This window comes from Eptatretus burgeri, chromosome 16, assembly GCF_056783735.1.
Source record: "Eptatretus burgeri isolate ZD-2024b chromosome 16, Ebu_testis_v1, whole genome shotgun sequence".
Taxonomy (NCBI): domain Eukaryota; kingdom Metazoa; phylum Chordata; class Myxini; order Myxiniformes; family Myxinidae; genus Eptatretus; species Eptatretus burgeri.
The window spans coordinates 24,005,267-24,019,247 of NC_140976.1; the positions used below are offsets into that span (position 1 = coordinate 24,005,267).

At 47.6% G+C, this 13,981-nt stretch overlaps 1 protein-coding gene across 10 annotated transcripts in view; it reads right to left on the minus strand.

The window, feature by feature from the left end:
- Positions 1-13,981, minus strand: part of FILIP1 (filamin A interacting protein 1) — a 180,328-nt gene that overhangs the window by 129,337 nt on the left and 37,010 nt on the right. The window contains exon 1 of one of the 10 annotated variants that reach the window (XM_085859317.1): positions 11,508-11,658. The exons of the other annotated variants lie outside the window; for them this stretch is intronic. The gene's annotated coding sequence lies outside the window, so the exon portion shown is untranslated. Of the gene's footprint in view, positions 1-11,507; positions 11,659-13,981 lie in introns of those variants that run through there. 10 annotated transcript variants of the gene reach the window in all.

Below are 13,981 nucleotides of genomic sequence, written 5' to 3' on the forward strand. Positions count from 1 at the left end.
TAACTACTACGTTCAATATAATTATCTACAACTTTAACGTTCCCCAAGGTCGCCTCAACAACCCAAATTTGGTGGCAGCACACACAGAAAACAGAAGGATGGAACACGTTCCTTATCTTTTTAAGGGTTTATTTATAATGGGTATGGGGAGAAAGGTGGATGGGGCATGCAAATCTGGACAAATCATGCGAGTCGACAGACACAAGGAGGGAGAAGATATTGTTACGGTTGTGAAAATTCACAGAACACCACTCAGGTTTCCCAGAGATCAGTTATGTCGATAAGTGCGTGTTCAGATTAGATTTCCCCACCGATGTCTAAAGGGATTTCTTCGGGTAACCGGGCTGTGATCTTTGAGGTAGTATTATTCTTTGGCTATCTTTATTTTGGAACAACCGCATCTCAACAACCACAACCGCATCTCAACAACCACGCCATCCCCACCACAGCGCCAACCACGACATCTCCTCACCATCTCCTCAACAACATTTCCACAAACGAACATCGCCTCACCTTCATCTCCATTGCGCCGCCATCTTTTCACAAGCCACGGCGAATCCCAACGAACAGCATCTCCACGACAGATGCGGGGACTCCCTCGTTGGGGCGGGAGCTGATGATTTCCACAACGTCCGCGCGTGGTAAGGATGATTCCTACAACGTCCGTGCATGTTCGCGTTTCATGACTAGATCGGATCAAAATGCCAAAAGGGGCGGAGCCAGCGAGGGGGGGGGGTGAAAGGTTGAAGGTGGAAGATCAAACTCACCCCCCCCCCAGACTCCATAAAAAGGTGCGCTGGAACGCCAAGCAAGGAGTCGGTCTGGAGTCGAGCTGGAGTCGGGGTGGAGAGCGCCAAGGTTCGAGTCCAGTGGAGGGCAGTCGGGGACATCCGAGCGCAGCGAAGCCTGGAGCGCAGCCAAGCCTGCAGTACCGTGCCGAACTGCGGGTCGGTGGAGACGGCCGGAGAGAAGTCGCCAGCCAGCGACAGAACGGTCCGAGCAAACGCCAAGGAACGGGCGGGCTCGTAAAAGAGCATCAACTCTTGAAAGAGCAAAGGCCCGTTTGTTCCTCGGAGGCGTCGTCGGATAGGCCGATCGACCAGGCCGCACGGCAAGGCCCAGACCAACCGAGTCGCCATCACACCAGCAGCCATGTTGACGGCGAGACATCGAGGGTCGTCCAGCAAGTCACCACGAGGGTGGCAGGTAACCTGCACGGTCTCGCGGAGCTCCTGCAGTCTCCACAGCTCCACGGAAACATTAAAGGCCTACGGGTCCTGTTCTCCTTTCCTTTCCTGGGGTTTTCTTTGTATGGAAGTTGTGGCGCCGTGTCCGCTAAGTAGAATTGTGGTTAAGTGATTGTGTACATAATAAATAGATATGGCTGCAGGTCTTTGGTTTGCTCATGTCTTGTCCCTACTCCCATTTGTTGCATTCATTTCATTGCATACGTGCTTGTATATCTGCATTGCTTCATTGACTGCATACGTGACAAATAAATGTCATTGTTTGAATGTTCACCTGCTCGTTGCATCCTCTTCCTCTATTGAGCTGCTGTAATTACGTACGGAATATTAGCTGGTTGTTAATACCAATAAGCTAATCGGGTCCGACGGGGCTTGGCGATAATAAACCGCTCAGCAATCACAAACGGCACGAGCTGCGTTCAGCGGCTCGTGTCCGTACGGGTCCCATCGAGGTGTAAATCCCCGGCATTTCTGTCTGCGTGTATACTTAGGTAAATCGACAATTTGGCGATCGGACCCTGTCGCGAGTGGACAGAAGAGTTGGCTAATTTACGGTGTGGTTAAAAACACACCCGTAGCTGGATTTCGGCGTTGATCCGGAAAGCCGCGACTAGGATTGCCCATCTGGTGGGCGCACGGCCGCGATTAGTTAAAAGCGGTCGTCTGCACGCCGAACGGGTGGAAACCACAACAATATCTCTATTATAATACCAAGCTTGCACACTAAAAACTCGACTCGCCGTCACACGATCCCTATGAAATTGCCGTGGCACTTAGCGGACATGCCAACAATGTTTGGGAAGTCTTGGCGTTCCATAGTACCACTTGCATTTTGCACAATGCGTATTTTTGTCATTCCCCGTGTACGGTCTGTCGTCTGCTACCAGCTATGTTGTCTGCTACCAGCTACCAGCTACTGCTATCCCGTGCATGTGCACAGGAATCGCTAGTATATACATACAACCGGGTCACTCTACCAACTGCGGTGGAGTTATAACTATCGACTATCAACTCCGGTTCGGGTGTAGCCGAGCGGAAACTGCCAAAGCCGTGCCGGCTGGAATGAACGGATTATCGGAGATAAAACCCCGTCTAAACTCAAATCCGAACCATGCTGGACCAATTCAAGAAGGCACAGAAACGGACTGGGAATATTTCTACAAATGTTTATTTGCAATAAAAAGACAAAGGCAAGAATTAACGCGAATATGCAAGAATTAATATTTACAATGAGCAAAAGCACTTATTCAGATCTACTTAAAGACGGGCCGACACGCAGACACACACACAAAATGAAAAGAAACCCAGAGTCTTTATTGGACCCTCGTAGCCATGGAGAGAGACAAGCTGGGGGTCAGAGTTCGGTGGTGAACCTGACTGTCGGAGGAAGGGCATGCTCCGTGATGCGGCACCTGACAAAGGTCGTTGGTCCGGTCCCCAGTCGCACGTAAGGACTCGTGGTTCGTGGCGGAGCTCGGGTGGTGAACAATCGGGGTCCACGGAAGGAGGTCATGGTCACTCTGTCCTTCCTTAAAACTCGTTGCAGCCACCGTGAAACTCCAGATCCCCGTACAGCCACTGTGAAACAAAACTGATTGCCTTCAGCCACCGTGAAAGCAAACTTGACCGGACCCCTTTTTTACAGAGTCTCGAAGATTATATTGGCCTGTCTCCACGGGGAGGGGCCTTTGGCGAAAACACAACTCGCTGTCCGCCTCTGATTGGTCAGGGTCCTCCGGCCCACCTCTCCGGGGCGGGGCCCCAGCCCCTGCCAGGAGACCCCAATTACTCCTCCACGTGGCTTCACTTTCGACGAGTAACAGTGTCAGCGCCACGAAGGTCATCGTACAAGAGTTACAACGTTCGTGGGAGCCGAGAACTGGAACCACGAAACCCCCTCTCGGCAAGTCAAGGTATGAGCAGCCAGCGGGTGGTGATGGAGCGTGATGGGCCAAAGGGGTCAGGCAGATGGGATGGTTTATTAGATGTAATAACCTAGCTAAAAGATATCGCAACGCACACCTTTGATTCTTCCACAAGACAAAAGGAAGGGGATCTGACTACACACATACTTAATGACATAACTGACTTTTGGGACATCTGTATGTTGAATGCAAATGGTTTCCAGATCCGTAACACTACCCCCCCCCCCTTTTTCTCGACTTGACCCGAGTCGTTAATTTTCGTGTGGCATGCAGGTGTAGGTTTTCCCCTAGTACATTTTACATACGGATCCCTGAGTGCGACATTTGGAATACATGTCCCAAAAATAAATAACCCAGTGCATTGCGTAACTAAACTAACAGACTCACTCGGACAACTTAACTACATTGCCGGCACTAAACAAACAACAGGTGGGTTAAAATCATGTACAGTCCTAATATTTACACTACCCATGGCCCAGGACCTGTGATTTGAGGAGAGAAAACACAGCAAAGTTAACAATTGTGGGTGAGTGCACAGCAGGTACTGATGGTCAAACGTCTTTAGGGCCTTCAAAGGTCCCTTGTTTGTCGTTGAATTCTTCTTTTTTTTCGGTTGCTGGAGGCAACTCACCCTAACACGGCAGGCCATACGCTGTCTCACAGGCCATTTGAACTGGCCTTTATGCAACAAGATCTCCGAGCTGCTCAGTGCAGTCCCCGGTCCATTTGAATTGGCCTTCATGCAACAACAAGGAGATATCCGGGCTGCTCAAATGCAGTCCCCGGTAATGCGGCTGCCTGGAGGGCAGTCCTTGCAAAACACTTTCAGACATGGTCCTGGAGCACATGGTGAGAGTGAATGACAATGCAAACAAAAGTATGGGCAGGTATAGAGGCAAGGCAAAGGCAGGCAAAGCATGGCATGGCATGGCAAACGCAGACCAGGCAAGATATAGTACAAGAGGAGGTCGGCACACGAAGCTGGCCGGCCTCGGTCTGCTCTCGTGAGGTTGTTTAGGGAGTGTGGTGGCACCGGTCGGTCTGAAAACGGACTCGGACCTACCCTATGGTCTCCCCCCAACCTATCGCCTATGCCTGTCCTTGTTCCATGAGCTTGCAACAAAGAAACAACGAAATTTAGACTTTTTAAAAATATATATATATAATTTTATAATTACGCGTGTCCCGAGCCTCCTTATTGTATTTGGTCGGCTAACCTGTCCTAACCGTTTACCCCAATCCCTAAGATCCTTTTTGAGGGGAATGAGGAAGAGACTAGTGAATCTGTCTCGAGGCCCAATGCAGCCCCAGAATAACTCCCTCAGATTTCAGCAATTTCCCAAGGTGAGTCCAGCGGCCTACGAACAGCGAAGGGATGGATGCTGCGAAGGGGTACACATTTCCTATTTATCCTGGCATTTATTAACGTTAATCTATCCCCGGGGCTTTTCAACACGCCTGTCTCTTTAAACTATCGGTTCTAGAAACCATGATTCCCGTCGCCTGTGTTGGTGTTCGTTATTAATTTGGGCCTGGCCCGCAAATTTTCTCTCGTGCTTTTTGCACAATTTCATGGCTGGGCAGTGTGGCTCCATTGGCAGGGATACCCATCTGCCGAACTCGAACAACGGCACCCCCGGGTCGCTGAGGCTGTCTCCGAGCTTACCTACTACTTATGAATGTGGGCAATGCCCCTGGCAGTGTCCCCTTCGATGCCCACGTGGCATTTTGGTGCTCTGGGTCCCGTTTCCGTGGGCTGCCCGTGCCCATTACACTAACTCGGTCCCTTGGATCAATGGCCGACGACTCCGGTGCCCGGGGGGGGGGCCCTCTAATCAGTGCACAAATTTCACCAGCCACGCTCCCAGCCGGTCAATAGACTCCTGCACCCTTGAATCGATTTCGTGCCTTCATCCAACAGCAACAACAAACCGACATCTGTTTTTGGTTAATTTAACTAACCCACTAACATTACACTAACCCCAGGTTCCCTTGGGTGGGATTTACTCCTCCCCCCAATCATTCCTTCGCACCATGTATTCTACATTCACTCCATTCACACTCGGGACCGCTGATCCACATTCATTCATTATGTTTCTTTCTTCTCATTTTTTTTTCAACCAACACTGACACTCTGCAAGCTACGTCCCCCGAACTATCTCGTGCCCCTCGTCATCCCTTATACTAATGCACGTTCCATTTAATTATATTACTAAGCTACGTCCCCACTACACGTTCCATGTCTGTCCAAGTCTCCAATCCATTCTAAATTATAACCTAAATTCCCTCTAACTGATCCCACCAGGCCCCATCGAGGAATGCTCATACCCCATGAGGCCAGTCTATCTAACGCTAAACCCATCCACGAACTCGTGCTCCTTTGCCCACGACGAGGATGTTCGCTACTTCCTGGCTGGGGATCGGGTACTCGTGCAAAGGCTCGGTAGGCCTTGCATCGCCAGGGCGGCGGTTCGCAACTCGCTCGACCCCTTCGTTCGGGCGATAATTGGAAGTGTAACGTCACCCCGTCGATCGCATTACACGTCCGCTTCCGAGCCATCCACCATGTGAGCCGTGCGTTTCTCACTTGGCCCTTGTGCTGCGCGATTCCTGCCGACGTCATTTGCACATGGGCGCGGCGGCGTCGTCGGGACACGTTCCGCACGTCCCGCGAATTCCACTCACTGCGCGCAGCACGCGGAGCCTCACACACGTGCTCACATGGGGCCACGTGCTTTACAAATTCACACCATTGCCGCCATCTTAGCCGTCCACGCGGTGGTTTCGTACCAGTCACGGGACGTTTCAACGCCGGCTCCCGACCACGGAGTCGTGCGCGCCTGGGTCGTTCACAAAACACGGAACGGACCTCGCACGCAGTGTCCCGCGGAGCCGGCACGGTCTCCAAAATAGTTCCGTGCAGCCCATTAGCCTCGCCGTTCCCGTCCGTTACATGACCCACGTCTCCCTTCTGGGTCGGTCCGTGTTCCATTTCCACACATGCCATGTCATTCGCATTCTGCACACATTTTAGCACACACTCTGGGACATTCACATCAGGGGCTCGTGTTAGCCCAAAAGATCCCAGGGTTTCTATACCCCCCAAGCTCGGCATGTGCTCATTTGCACCATGCACCCGCTCGACCTCGTACAGCCTTACCGGACTCACCTCGTCACAGCCTGCCTCGAGGGAGCATACCGTCTCCCCTCGTTCCTGTGGGAGGTTAATCTGACCCTCGCATTGGGTCCCGAAACATTCCACCTGCTCAACCTCAATGTCCCTCACCAGTTCTACATGTGTGTGCTCCTCTTTAGTTTCGTGCAATTTGTCCCCCTCTTTTTATTTCTGCATGTCTGTCACCTCTTTTAATTCCTGGCTCTGTGTCTCCACTTGCCCGAGTTTACAGGTTTTACCCGTAACGACCGTAGCGTCACTCGTCCCCTCGACCTCGCCCGTCTCCATTGCGGTCCGAACAGCAGTTACACTCCCCTCACATCAGTAATTTCTTCACGTAGAATCCTGGTCTCATTTGCAAAATTCCGGACTACATTTTGCAAATCACCCCTCAGTGCTTGCATATTCGCATCCATTCGTTTCTCCATTCTTTGCACATTCGCATCCATTCTTTCCATCAACATCTCCATCATCTGGCTCATGTCAAATGGCAGAGCCGATCCACCATGATCGGGAGCGGAGCCAACAAGGATTGTTATGTCCTGAGCCACGGGTTCTTCTAACGTTAATTCTGAACCCACCTGTACCAGTCCATCTTGGACCGCCATGGTCCGTGCTGAGAATAAAATAATATTTTACTGCTCTTAATTTGGACGGAGGGGGGGGGGAGTTGCCAAGCACATCCCTGATCCGAATCCCGTAAATATCTCTATGGAGGCAGGAGGGTTCGAGTACTTCAGCCTGACACCAAACTATTGTGTTTGGTGTCCTGTAAATTTCTTGTGGGGGAGGAGTGGTTCGAATCCCGCTCCTGACACCAAACTGTTGTGGATTCGAACCCCGCAAATTTTCTATGGAGGTGGAGGGGTTCGTACCCCGCTCCTGACACCACACTGTTGTGGGCCGAGGATCGGTGGCGAGAACGACCACGAGGTGGAGGAGGTTTGCGTCATCTCCCACCACACTCCCCGGAATTGTAGGCCGTCGCTCGGATAACTCCGCGAGCTGGCGGGTCGTTTAACCGACTGTGGTCGCCAATATCTCAAACGCGTAGCGTAGGGTCGATTTGTCTATAACCAATTTACCTAATTAACTATGCCATTTCGACTGCCGGGGAAACCACGCCCTCGGCACGTCTTGCTCGAACGCGTCACTCTACCGACTGCGGGAGAGTTCCAACTACCGACTACCAACTCCGGTTCGGGTACAGCCGAGCGGAAACTGCCAAAGTCGTGCCGGCTGGAATGAACGGATTATCGGAGATAAAACCCCGTCTAAACTCAGATCCGAACCATGCTGGACCAATTCAAGAAGGGACAGAAATGGACTGGGAATATTTCTACAAATGTTTATTTACAATAAAAAGACAAAGGCAAGACAACACGAATATGCAAGAAGGAATATTTACAATGAGCAAAAACACTTCTTCAGATCTACTTAAAGACGGGCCCACACGCAGACACACACACACACACACACACACACACACACACACACACACACACACACACACACACACACACACACACACACACACACACACACACTGAAAAGAAACCCATAGTCTTTATTGGACCCTCGCAGCCATGGAGAGAGACAAGCTGGGCGTCAGAGTTCGGTGGTGTACCTGACCGTCAGAGGAAGGGCATGCTCCGCGATGCGGAACCTGACAAAGGTCGTTGGTCCAGTCCCCAGTCGCACGTAGGGACTCGTGGTTCGTGGCGGAGCTCGGGTGGTGAACAATCGGGGTCCACGGAGGGAAGTCAGGGTCGCTTTGTCCTTCCTTAAAACTCCTCATAGCAGCCACCATGAAACTCCAGAACCCCGTACAGCCATCATGAAACAAAACTGACTGCTTACAGCCACCATGAAAGCAAACTCGACCGGACCCCTTTTTTTTACAGAGAGTCTCGGAGATTTTATTGGCTTCTCTCCACGGGGAGGGGCCCTTGGCGAAAATGCACCTCGCTGTCCGCCTCTGATTTAACAGGGTCCTTCGGCCCACCTTTGCGGGGCAGGGCCTCGGCCCCTGCCAGGAGACCCCAGTTACTCCTCCACCTGGCTTCGCTCTCGACGAGTAACAGTGTCAGTGCCGTGAAGGTCATCGTACAAAAGTTACAACGTTCGTGGAAGCCAAGAACTGGAACCGCGAGACCCCCTCTTGGCAAGTCAAGGTACGAGTAGCCAGCGGGTGGTGATGTAGCGTCATGGGCCGAAGGGGTCAGGCAGATGGGATCGTTTATTAGATGTAATAACCTAACTAAAAGAAATCGCAACACACGCCTTTGATTCTCCCACAAGACAAAAGGAAGGGGATCTGACTACACACATACTTAACGACATAACTGACTTTTGGGACATCTGTATGTTGAATGTAAATGGTTTCCAGATCTGTAACAATGTATATATATATATATATATATATATATATATATATATATATATATATATATATATATATATATATATATATATATATATATATATATATATATATGTGAAAGGGCCTCCAACAAGCTACATATCAGCAGCAGTGGAAATCAATTATATAGTACATCATTCGTGCTCGAGAGGCAAAAAGAAAATCGATTTTTTTTTTTCTGTTCCAACCTACTCCATATCGGGCTCGTTGTAATACCATATGGGACAAGTTGGAACATGTTCTCTCATCATGGAAAAATTATAATGGACGTGTGTTGTTTTTATTGTTTCTCTCTGAGAAACAGTGAAAGACATTCTAAGTTCCTCAAAATTATCAAGTAATATCGGTATCCGGCATATATTTTCAACTTCGTGCTTCATCTGAACAATATGTCTGTCGTTGCTTCAACAACATACAACTTGTTGGACACCCTTTCCTGCAATAATTTTGGACGGTTTCTGGATGTCATGAAGCCTGTTTCATTAATATCCAATACATCTTGAGGCTAGTAGTTATGACGATTCATCACGGTTTCCAGGTTGGTGAAAAACGTTTCCACATTATGGTGATTGAAGCTGGTTCCTCGATAAGCAATGTTGACTCGGGCATCCTGAGCGAGATATTTCAATTCTGCTTGAGGAAATCTGTGAATCAGTCGACCGCTGCCAATTCCGTGCCGGTCAAAGATTTTGGAAAAGTTTTATTGTTCTTTAAAGCAAACCCATGAGCCAGCTTCCTGGCCTCCTTTGCACATCAACCATAATATAAGTTTGCTTCCTTCAAATTTTTTGCAGTCAGCATCTCTCCCTCGGCATCACTGAACATCTGTTTTGTTTATTTGTCTGGTAACTGACGTCGATCTCAGGAATCCTTTCAAGTTCATTTCCTGCAGTTGCACTCTTCAGCTTTTGACAATAGGACGAACAATAATATGGGGTACTGGACGACCCGTGAACCCGTTGGGTTCGCGTTGTGACAGCGGTTGATGAAAAAAATCATTTCAAGAAAAGAAAGATAGCTCCAGCGAACTATACGGCTGAGATTGTTTACAATGATCAAATTCTCCCGAAGAGTACTTGACTGAATCGGGAATTGATTTTTTAATAATTTTTTCATTGCCCGATTTGAACGAAACTTGATGAAAGGTGGGATGCAGGAGCACCAGCCCAGAGGGGAGAGCAGTACTCCATCAGGCTCCGGCAAAAGCTTTGTAAGTGGTCAAGAGCTCAGGAGGGCCGAGGAAGGACTTTGCACGACGGAGGATTCCCAGTCGGCGACTGGCTTTGGAGGCGAGGTTTGAAATGTGACTTTCCCAGGAAAGGTCATGCAGCAGTGGAACTTGAAAACAAAATGGCAATGTACACCTTCCTTTTCTGTAATTTTTCCACTGGAACTACAATGTCATCAGCTAAGAAGCTGATTGGATAATTGCAATGTTTCAACCTACCCCATGTTCCAACTAGCCCCGATCTCCCTTACACTTTGACTCTCTTATTGCTCACTTCTCCAGTCTATGGAACCATCGCCAGGATGTTCTGTCTCATTCATCCCTCCTTGGCTTCAAGCAAGTCATGCACTGCCATATATTGTCATCGCCAATTCTGACCCATGATCTTTATGACCCCCATTCTCCTAACTCAAACATCTTACTTCCTAGTTTCTGTTTCCTCCTCTCCTCCCTGGCGTTTTTTCCTGTTCGTTCATTCCTTTGATATTTGTCCCACTGTCAGCTATGGATTGCTTTTCCATGAATCTTACTCTGTAAAAAAAGAAAGAATTTTTTTGTTAACAGTTCAATGAAATGGATGAAGGATAGCAGAGCTGAGGAGAAATGAGAAATGTGTATGCCAGAGGAAAGGAGGGAGCGAGAAAGGGGAACACCTCCAGCCAGTCACAACAATCAAGTTTCATGTTTAGTGACGTCACGATGCAATTAAAATCCTTATCCTGTCCTACAAAGTAGCTCGAATCAATTCTCACCAGGTTCTTAGTCTCGCACTCGACAATCAGGTAGGAATGCATCACAGTCACGCCGGCATGGCCAGACAAAGTACGCAAGCAAGATCTACACCGCAATGCAAAGACAAAACGATGAGGCACTCAACAGTCATTCCGGATCACTCCCTAAGGCAGGAATATAAAAGCTGAGGTTCCTCATCAACCTTTTATTATTTTTGAGAAACCACTTCAAGTGGTTTGATGTGCGCTCATGGAAAAAGTTCAAATTCTCATGCACATCTCGTAAAGAAGGAAAAGGTTAAAAGAAAATATATCTGTGCTGCACGGAAAAAATAACTCTGACACAAGTGGCAAGCCGGGTCTGTGTGAGAATCTGAACACGATAGCACGATCAAGAATTTAGGTCATGACAGGCCGTAACCCCAGTCTGCAAGACGAATGCTTCATCCTGGCGTTGCTTGCACAAACACAAATATGTCCAATGTCCATGTTACATGCTGCTAGACTGGTGAGAAGAAGAACTGGTCGTGCCAAGTTGTTGGAGTTGTAGGTTAGAAAAATGGAGAAGTGGGATACGAGTTTAATGAGCCAACATTAAACCTCAAGGTTGTGAAACCAGTCATATTCAAAGAAGATTGACAGTTACCCTTTTGGCTTATCACGTATGGTTACCTTGGTTCCTCAGATACAGAGATAAATACAACAGATAGCGTGTACTGTCCATAATGTTACATAATATAGTCCACCTTCAATACAACATCTGGTTATGGAGGCCTTACCTTGGATTGCTTCCCGAGTACACACCCTGTAGTGGCAAAATGTGCGGATATAAATGCAACTTCAATCACAAAACCTAACACAGACACAGCTTAAGAAACAGCTGGAGGGCACAGAGCTGAGAGATGTACGAGGCATGGGATCGGCTGGCTCGGTGCGGACGATTGATCCTAGCAGGTGTACCGAGGGAAACATGACACGCGGTAAACATCGAGACCGAGAGAAGTCCGGCCAGGGTTGTGCATGTTCAAGAGGGGAATTCGCTCCCATCCATTTGACCAAGCACTGCCAACAGGTCCACCAGGCTTGTTCTGTATTCGTTGTGAGCGCTTGCCATATAATCGGATGGCCCAAGCATTATGGTCAAAAGGTAACCTTCATTCGAATCGAAGTTCATTATAATGAGCATTCCTTATAATGGGGCTCCACTGGGTAGGTATTTGGTGCGCTAATCTTAGATGCTTTGGAAAGCAAGAGATTGTCCACAAAATGCTCTGCTAATGATTCATTTCTGGCATTGCAAAACAAACGAGAGTGAGGTCAACGCATGCCATCACAAATCCCAATGCTTCTCACCGAAAGCAAAGATGAACTACGCTAAAAAAGTTCCACGAGGAATGACCCAATATCAAATTTTCAGTTAATTTTTTTTCCCTGTTTTGACCCCTGTGACCCTCAGTCCCCACCCTCTGCTGAATGAACCCGGGGTCAAATCCAAAAATTGTTACATATTTCATGCATCCCGCAATGTTGATCGCATATACAAAGTTCCATTTTTAAAATGTTGAAAAATGTGCCCGTAATTGTATTTTCTGGTATTTGACCTTTTGACCCCTCTCCAGGGGGTGGAGCCAAAAATGATACTGCTCTTGCATCTTTGTGCCATGTGGTGATCATAACTACCAAGTTTGGTGAATTTATACACAACCATTTAGGAAGAGATGGCATGACAGACAGACAGACAGACAGACAGACAGACGGAGCCGATTAAACATCCGCTGTTTTTTTTTTTTAAGTATGGGGATCAACGTGTCCGACGGGATGGTGCAGAGGTGAAAGACATGCTTTTGAACTGTCTCACCTGGATTTGATTTTAGGCCGTGACAATAAACTGCCAGATCGGTGTTGCCAGATAAATTCCTGCCTCCTTAGTTGAGCGTTTGCCTGAGCCAGTCGTGTCATGAAAGACTTGGACCAAAAACTTAGCCTGGCCAACCCCACAAGGTGATGCGAAACATTGGGGCCATTAACTAATAGTAGAAAGTGAAGGAGACAAAGCAAAACATTTGACAAGACGGACCATTAAATACAGAGCTGTGTCAGGATGTATTGACTGCAGTATATCTGAGAACCTGTGCAGATTCAATGACTGACTGAAAACATACAAAAACTAGAAGGGCACTCGGTAGAGCGCATACCTCCGCCGCACAATACCTGATCCACGAGAACATATCGGGCCCATTATATTTTTGAGATATCATGCCATATATCATTTTTGGCCCTTTCTCCCAATGGTGAATAATCACTTTAAAAATTTAATAATTCTCGTATCCGGATCCAGATTCGGATCTTCATCAAAATTGAATCAATTCTTTGTCACACACCAATCCACCTAGTTTCGTCCTAATCTGGCCACAACTTTTTTGAGATATCATGCGATATATATATATATATATATATATATATATATATATATATATATATATATATATATATATTTTTTTTTTTTTTGGCCCGATCTCTCAATGGTGAAGAATCACTGTAAAAATTCCAGTCTCCGGATCTGGACCTTCACCAAAATCGAATCAGTTCGTCTTTGTCACACCACCCAACCTGCCCAGGACATTTCATCCAGATCCGTCCACAACTCCTTGAGATATCTTGCACACAAACAGACAAACTGCCAAGTACCAACCTAAAGAACTCCGAATTGCAATTTCCATTATTAATCTCTCCTTAGATGTCTCCGCTCACAGCCGTCATTTGTCATGTTGTGCTTCCATGGCTTGTTTATCCATTGCTTGCAGTCCTTCCGATGATGGTAGTGATCCCTAGTTGGAGTGGTGGTAGGATTGAGATCATTGTCGACTCATCAGAGGCTTATTGGACACTTCTCTTTTATTGATAATTATTTTTTGATAATTTTCAAAAAACTATTGATAATTTTCTCTTCTCTTTCTAACCCGTCTTTTATCTTATTCCTCATTTTGCATATTACAGTTTATATTCCGTTGAAAATGTCTTTTTATATCTCATGGAGGCAGTGGCTTTGGAGGAAGCTATTTGAGAGCATTTTCAAGCCTACATGTCCAATAAGAAAGTTATTGAGATGTGGTAGCTAACAAATATTTGTCAACATCCAGGATACAGGAGAAGCAGAGATTGAGCGGTGTTCAATAAAACGTAGGGTCCCACCTTTGGCCTTCTGGAGTTTCATGAGCAGGTAACAAGCTCCTATGACTTAACACGACCAAGA